This window comes from Panicum virgatum, chromosome 2K (assembly GCF_016808335.1).
Source record: "Panicum virgatum strain AP13 chromosome 2K, P.virgatum_v5, whole genome shotgun sequence".
In the NCBI taxonomy this organism is placed as follows: Eukaryota; Viridiplantae; Streptophyta; class Magnoliopsida; order Poales; family Poaceae; genus Panicum; species Panicum virgatum.
In genome coordinates, this window is record NC_053137.1 from 34,979,375 (window position 1) to 34,987,635 (window position 8,261).

The following is an 8,261-nucleotide window of genomic DNA, read 5'->3' on the forward strand; positions in this document are numbered from 1 at the left end:
CATGATCCAACAAGACAGTGAAGGGCAAGCACTCTGGGGTGCACCAGAACCCTAGCTAGAACAACGACCCTCCGCACCTAAAAGAAAGAAGAAGGAAAAGATGGTGTGGCGGAAGGTCGATTGTTCGGCCTCGTCCAGTTCTCCAGGACGAGCCGACGGATGGTAAGAACGATGGAGAAAAGTCGTGCACGTCGGACTTTAAACGACGCGCCCTTGCCTAAGGTAAATTGGTATTTATCTCATGTTTGTTTCATCCTCTTTTCAACATTTTCTTTGCACCTTATTTGTTTTTCTCCACTGCATGTTTTAAATTTTCAAAATTGTTTTCTACATGCTGGAATTTTTTCTAGCATTTTTCCCTTTTTACAAAAAGACCAAAAATATTTTCTGAGTTTTAAAATCCTTTGGGAAAAATAATGTGGACATCTTTTCGAGCAAACTATTGGCCGTACACCATATTTTCAAAGAACTTAACTGTTGAGGAAGCACCAGGCCGAAGGGGGGCACTAGGGGGCCCACCCTGGGGCCGGCCGACCCCACAGGTCGGCCGACCCAGGGCCAACGGCTCCTAGGCCCCACCTTCCCCAATGGCTCCATAGCCATTGTGGCTTGCCTCTCCTCTGGTGCTCGCGCCATCTTCACATTAAGTAGGGGCCGAGAGGGGTGTTGAGCTCTCTCATACTCACACACTCACTCACACTCCCTCTCACACATTCTTGCTCGGGTTTCCATTGGATTTTGGCTCAAGTTTGGTTTCAAGAAATCTCTCTCTCTCTCATTTCTTTGCTGCAAGATTGATCACATATTTGGAGGAACAACTCTTGGGTAAGAATTTCATTTTGATTTCGCTAACATAACCCGAACCGAGTTGTTCCCGTTCATTCTTGTTCGCTCTTGTTGCAAGCATGAAGGGTGTAGGTTGGAAACTTTCCAGAGCTATCAAGAAGATGTCAGGGTCAAGCTCATCTCGTTCACGGGGTGGGTCGAACTACCGTCATTCCCCCGAACCTACACCAACGCCGACCTCGATGGACTATGAGCAAGACGAACAAGAGGAACAAATAGAGAAGCAAGCTGAAGAACCGCAGGCCGAGGACATGGAGATAGATGAAGATGATGCACCATACCTCGACTTGCAAGACGACCACGAGCGTCAAGCCTACGCCATGATCAAGAATCGAAGCTTTGGTCATACCAGAGCCTTCGATCCGGACCTTCTCAAAAAAATAGGTATGGATGTTGACTTCGCTCGTGCTTGGCATGCGGTTGGATGGGATGGTTTTGTGCCCGTTAAGGAGAATGGTTCTCGTCTCCTCACTATCCAGTTTCTTTGCACTCTTCGGGAGGTGGACGATGGTGTTTCTTTCTGACTTTTTGGAGTTGAACGCTATTTTAATTGGAGAAATTTAAGTCACCCCCTTGGTTTTAGTGCGCGCTTGCCGATTTCCCTTGCAAAAGCTTGCCGCGGTTTTGATCGACATGAGTTTTGGGGTTTGATTTCGGGTCAAATTGTTCATGGCAAGTTTGCACCTTGGTGCAATGACATTCAAAATCCGACTCTTCGTTTGATGCACAAGTGGGTGGCTATCACTCTCTTTCCAAGAGATGATCCACGACCAGTGCGGAACGATGAGTTGATGATATTATACGCCATGGTCAACAAAATCCGAATCTCCCCCGCACAAGCAATGGTTAAGCAATGGCTCACAAATTTTCGGATGACGGGTCCTATTGAATGCACTTCTTTGGTTACCCGCATCGCATCAAACATGGGAATCTTAGATGGGAACCCCATTCCCTTCAATGAGGAGCCCCGTGTTATGATCGATGAGGCGTACTTGGTTCAAGGCCACACGCTCAAGAAAGGCCCGGATGACTCCTTGATTTTCTTTTCGCTTGGTTATGCAAATGAAATCCCGTTGCCAAATGCGGGGTATCATTTGTAAAACTGCCGTTCGCTAACCATCCCTCTTGTTCCACAAGAGGAGAGCCGCCGGCATAATGTTTCTGGTCTTCCTGGCATGGTTACAAGAAGCAGGGCCAGAAGGGAGGAATTCATGCAGCAGCAACCTCAGCCTCAACCACAACAATATGAGGCTGGAGGTTTGTCATGGCAGAGTGCCAGCTCCACTGAGTGGGCAAGGCAGGCCTCAGGGCACCGGTCCACCAGTTCCAGCTCCAGCGGACCTCCTCGACGTACAGCTTCGTCCAGAGGTTTTGCCACTCTAACTCGGTAGATGGGCGAGCTGAACGTGCGCACCACCAACATCGACGAGTCACTGGGCCAGCACATTGAGTCAACACAGAACTGGCAGCGATATACTGGCAAGAGGATCCGCAACCTGGAGCAGCAACAGCAGCAATCCCAGGAGGAGTGGAGGGCCTACTACCATTGGGCTGGGTTTAATCCCAATCAGCAGCAGTGAGCCTGAAGCTAGCTTGGGGGAGGACCCCCATGAGAGGTACCTTGTATCAAACTCTATCTTTACTGCTTTCAAAACCTTGCATGAAACCAAACAAAAATTTGAAAAATTCTGAAAATCCATAAAAATTTGCATAACTAAAATCAAATAAAAATTGGCAAAATCTTTAAAAACCCAAAAATATTTTCTTGCTTTCCAGTATGTGTAGTAAGCATGTGTAGTTTTTCCTTGTTGAGATGATGAATAGTTGCTCTATTAGTTCTTTTCATATGCCTAGTTACAACGTTGTGCTCTCCCTAAGTTCTGAGTTTGGTGGCTAGATGTTCAAATCTTAAGCTTGAAACTTGTGGGTAGCGAAAAGCAGAATTCGAATCTAGGTTGTTGTGGGTTATGATATGACTGAAAAGAGTTGCTATGATCTTCTCATACGTGATGCTTGATATCCAGAGTATTTCTTTTCAAAAATACAAAAATAGAATAAAGTTCCTCGGTGATATGCAATTCCTATCCAAGGCCATATGAGTTACAAGATTGATAAGCCTTTTCTACATATGCAACTTGTCTTCTCATTGAGCTTTGTCAAATTGTTGTGACCCTTTGTGGAAATAACTTCATACGCCCATGATCAAGATCACGTACACGTCCACTCACATGCTATACTTCTACACCTGGAAGATAGCAAGTACATCCGCCATCCATCCACAAATAAAACTCCAAGATGTGCCATGTTTATCTCTCTCCAAAGTAATCATCATAATGTATGGGCTATACAAAAAGAAATAAAAGATGCATACCCAAAGAAGGTATGCCACATGCCCACAAGGCATGTCAAAAATAAAAAGAGAAAAGATGCATACCCAAAGAAGGTATGCCACACACCCACAAGGTGTGTCAAAAAAGAGAGAGAGAAAAAAAGAAAATATAGCCCATACCCAAAACATTACAAGGGAAATTGAATTCATATAAAGGAGTTCTCATCCATCATCCACCAAAAATATCCACACACTTGCACATCTTGATCAAGGCTTATGACATATTTCTCCTTTGGATCCGGTCTTTGACTTAGCAAAATATGAGAAGCAAGGTTGCCATCATATCCTCCATACCTATAGATCCACCAAAAAGAAGCCATTAGAAGTAGGGTGGAAAAAGAAAGGTGCATAAAAAAGGACTTGGTAAGGAATGAATCACATTTGAGCGATCCGAGAGATCACCCGAGGAACTTACAAATTTCTTTTCAAAAAAACTTTATAAAACCTCCGGATTGATGGTTGAACAAATGAGTGGTAAGTGGTACTCTACAAGCCGTTCTGACCCTCAACCGCCAAAGATGAGGATGATGCTAAAAGCCCCATAGGAGTAAGGTAAAAGGTGTGAACAAGGCCAACTTATTCAGAATAAAGGTAAGAACACTCCGTTGTGCCTTGGGCATAAGTCAGGAATGCGACATTGTAGCAACTCCTGATCAACAACCTAAGTCTAAAACTTTGCTCGAGACGAGCAAATGGCTAGCTTGGGGGAGTTGTTGACGGTGTTTAAGTGCCATTTTCACCCGCCAACTATACTCAATAATAAAGGAAAACTGCATGCCTTACTCGCATATTTGTATCACTAACCTTGCTCCACAGTTGTTTTCGAGTTTTGTACATTTCAAATGAGCAGGAGCGGAATAAGACGAAAACACGCAGCAGACTCCATACAACTACGCAGAATATTGCGTCCGGCGTCACCAACTTACAAGGAGGGTCAATCTGGTAGAGCAAACAGGCGCGCCACGCATAATGCATACAAGGAAAGAAATCAGGGCCCACATGTCAGCCTGTCAGAGAAGGATAAGGACAAGAGGTGGCCAGGTTGGGCCGGCCGACCCCCTGGGTTGGCCGAACCTGGCCGGCCTCCCGTCCAGGTCCATTTCGAGGAGGAGTCGGCCCCAAGTTTCCTGATTACCTTCCATACGTGCATTTGGCGGGAACCAACCTCCACTAGTATAAATAGGGCCCCCTCTCACCCCTCACACACACACACACACACACACTTCATTCCATTCTCTCCAAGAAGGCTCTCCTTTCTCTTGCTCTCTTAGCTAGGTAGTGGAGCTAGGCTAGTTCTCTTTAGCGAGCAAGTCGTCCTCGGGGTCGTTGAGCAATCCTCGGCTCCTGGTATGGCTTTGTATCCGACTTGTCAGACTTCTATTCATAATATACAATTTTGCCATGGTTGCTTTACTATCTTGATAGTTTATCAATCCATGCTCAGTTCGTTCATAAGTTATGCTACGGTCCTGGTTAGGCCAGATGATCCGGGTACGGATAGAGGTTCGTTGTGCTTTCGGGGTTGCTCTAGTGTTTTACTCGTCCATCCGAAGGGTGGGAGACTGTAACACCCGGTTTATAAAAGAACATAAACCGAGCAATCATATACGTGCCAGGATCAAGTCACACGTATATACAACAGAATGAACAGTATATCATAGCACATATCACGTAAAAAGACATAATAAAGCGAATACGAATGTTATTTATTACATTAATGACAAAATGTCTGATACAGCGGAAGCGAAGTACAAAAATACGATAAAGCTCTCCGAAGCTGAAGCAGGGCGCCACAGGGACGTCGACTGGGAGACGAAGCACCTAGAAGTCCTCGTAGTCCTGGTAGCGCTGGACGAACTCCCTCGCGTCGGCAGGAACTGAGCAGCAGTAGCGTAGCCAAGAGGAAAAAAGTAGAGAAGAGGCAAGAGTGAGTACACAACTTGTACTCAACAAGTATAACACAAACTTTGAGGCTCTAGGCTGGCTGACTCAACTGCATTAGCTTTTAAGTGTTGGCAAAAATTTTATTTAAGCTATTTACTACGAGTTGATGAATTACCATTAACCCAGTTACATAGTAATTAATCAGATTTAATTATGATACCACTGAGAAACCAAACCAAAACCAAGCCACCAAGGTAACCCCGAGAAGCACCTCCCTCGTTGGAAGGAGATAACTTCACTAATCAAAAGGAGGATCTGGGCCGCTCATAACCGTGAGCACGGCTAGTATACCAGTTTTACACTCTGCAGAGGTTGCACATCTTTACCCACAAGTCGTGAGCTACGCCAGTTGTTCATCACACTTCCTTAGGTGAGATGACTAGCGACTCACTACGAGGCCTTTACAAAGAATCTCGTTGGTAGGGAGTAACCGCAAGGTTGGATCGGCGACTATGGAGCAGGTCTAGTGGGCGTCAAGACACGAAGCACAGACGAGGCCACTCAGCACGAGGGCCATAGAAGCTTACCGCCCCTGCCCCGCAGGTAAGTTACTCCGAACCAAAAAGATCTAATTATTACGCCAAGTCTATCCCATTCTAGCCTTGTGGTAGCGCTGTTGTCCCAGGTTGTCGCTCTATGAACCGGTCCTTATGGAGAGTGGCCAACCAAGCACTAAGCACCGTGCTGGCCCCCTAAACCATGTTTCTACAAAAACCATATTTTAACGAGACGTGAGCCACCCAAGCACGAAGCACAGAGGGCCACTCTCAGAATTAAGTTCAAGTAAACCATTAATCAAATTAATTAAAAAGGACCAGAGTATGTTATAGCGCAGCAACCTAGCACAACTAACCAAAATGCAACCCAAAGGTATATATAAAGGATATGAAGTGGCTAGGAATGTCCTTAAAGGCATACAACATTAAAATGCAGTATGAAATTGTATTTAAAAGTGATGGGTTGTTCATGTTATACTTGCCTTCCTCGTACTGCTCTGGCTGCTGCTCAAAGTGCTCGGAAGAAGGCTGCTCCTAGTACTGGTACTGGGGCTCCTCAACTGGATCAGCGTCTACTCACGAACACATGGCCAAAACAATGCACAGGAATAAGCATACAAGCAAACACTAACAAAAACTAAGAAACAATACATCAATACATAAAAACAGCGCACAAAACTACTCTAGAACTATTCTACGCGTTACAACGATCGCGTGGACAAAAAGAACGCTAAAAACGGAGCTAAAACGCATAAACTAGGCCTAAAACAAGTTCTAGGGGCTTATTTATAAGAAAACTGAAGCTTCAGGGGCTTTTCTGCTAAAACCGATGACTAAAACGTAAATAAACATTAATTCTGGGGTCTAACTCGCAAAAGGGCAGGGGCTGGACGGCGGGTTCTATTCTGAGAAAAGCCAGGGGGTTATTTGCTAAAAACTGGGCCCAACTGTAATTATTTTTGAAAGCGCCTGGACTGCGGGTTGATTTCAAAGAAAGGCGAGGGCTCTTTAGCAAAATTAACAGCCCGAAGCGGTATGCGTGGTTTCTGGCCGCTGGATCTAGATCTGAGGGCTTGGATCAGATCGGCGCGGGATCTAATCGTGGCCATCTATTTCGGATCGGGCGGCCAGGGCGGTTCGGGCGTTCGGGGCGCGGCGGCGCTGTCGCCGGAGCTCTGCTCCGCGGCGGATGGTCGCCGGCGCAAACCGAATCCGGTGTTCCCGGGCTCGATTCGGGTCGCGGTGTGGCTCTGGAGCACCGCTCCGGCATGGGTAGTGCACTAGGGTGCCTAGGGATGCGCTGCAAGGCTGGGGGCATGCCCACCGACGGTGAGGCGGCTCTGGGCGTGGCGGCATGCCGCCGGCGAGCCCCGTTCTGGCCTCGGAACGGGTTCACGGGCCTCTAACTTCTAGCGCATAACAATCGGGAAGATGCAGGGGTCCTCACCGAGGGTTCAAACCGGCGGGACGAGGCGTGACAGCGCCGGAGACGATGGCGAGCGGCGGCGGACGGCGCTGCGCACGGGACCAAGACGTGGCGGGGCTTCTCCGGGCGCCTGGACTCCGCGGGTCGGCTCGTGGGGCACCTGCGAGGTTGGAAGGTGGGTCAGGGCAGGACAAGATCCTACGGCGGCGAGCAATTGCTCGGGAGTGGACTCACCGGCGGGGATGGCGTCGGATCGAAAAATCTCAGCGCGGCGTGGAGAAAACCTTGGAGTTGTGGTCCCAAGGAGGGTCGCGGGGCCTTGGCGAAGCTGCGGCGCGGCTAATGGCGGTCTGGGGTGCGGCGGGGCGGCGCGTGGCCACGGCGGCGCCGTGCTCTGCTCTCACGGAGTGGGGGGGGGGGAGAGGCGGCTAGGGTTTGCGGGCGGCGAGGGGAGTGGATGGGGTGCAGAGCTGCGGCCGGGGGGGTGCTAAAATAGAGGCCGGCGGGGATCCTGGGGGGTCGCGCTCGATGGTAACCCCGCCGAGATTTGCGGGCGAAGGGCGCGGCCGTTGCGTGGCGAGCGCTGTGCGGCGGAGAAGAACCTGCCAGTGGGGCCGGCCTGGCAGCGGGTGAGGCGGGGAGCGCGTGCGGGCCGGCCAGTGCGGGGTCTGCGGGAGGCCGGTGCACCGGGCTGGGTCAGACGTGGGAGCTCCGGGTCGCGCGGGAGCGAGTGCTGGGCTTCGGCGCGTGGGGATCAGCTGGGCTGGCCATGGGCTGAACGGGGGCGGGAGCGGGCCGTTGCGGGTTGGGCTGCTAGCTGGGTTTTGGGCTGGGTTTTGGGTTTTCTTTTTCCTACTCTTCTCCTTTTCTATTTCTAATTCAAACAAAGTTTGAATTCAAATTTGAATTTGAATTCAAACCACACTCAAATAAAATTATGCACCAGCATGAATGCAACAAAAATTTAAACCTATGATAAATTTTAATTAATTAAGGAACAAAAATTAGATTAAATGCCAACTAAACACAATAAACCTTAGAAAATTTAACTAAAGCCAATTAATTTATTAATAAATGCTGAAATTTAAATTAGGGTGTTACATACCCTACCCCCTTAAAGAAATCTCGTCCCCGAGATTTAGCTGGGCTGGCTAGCAAA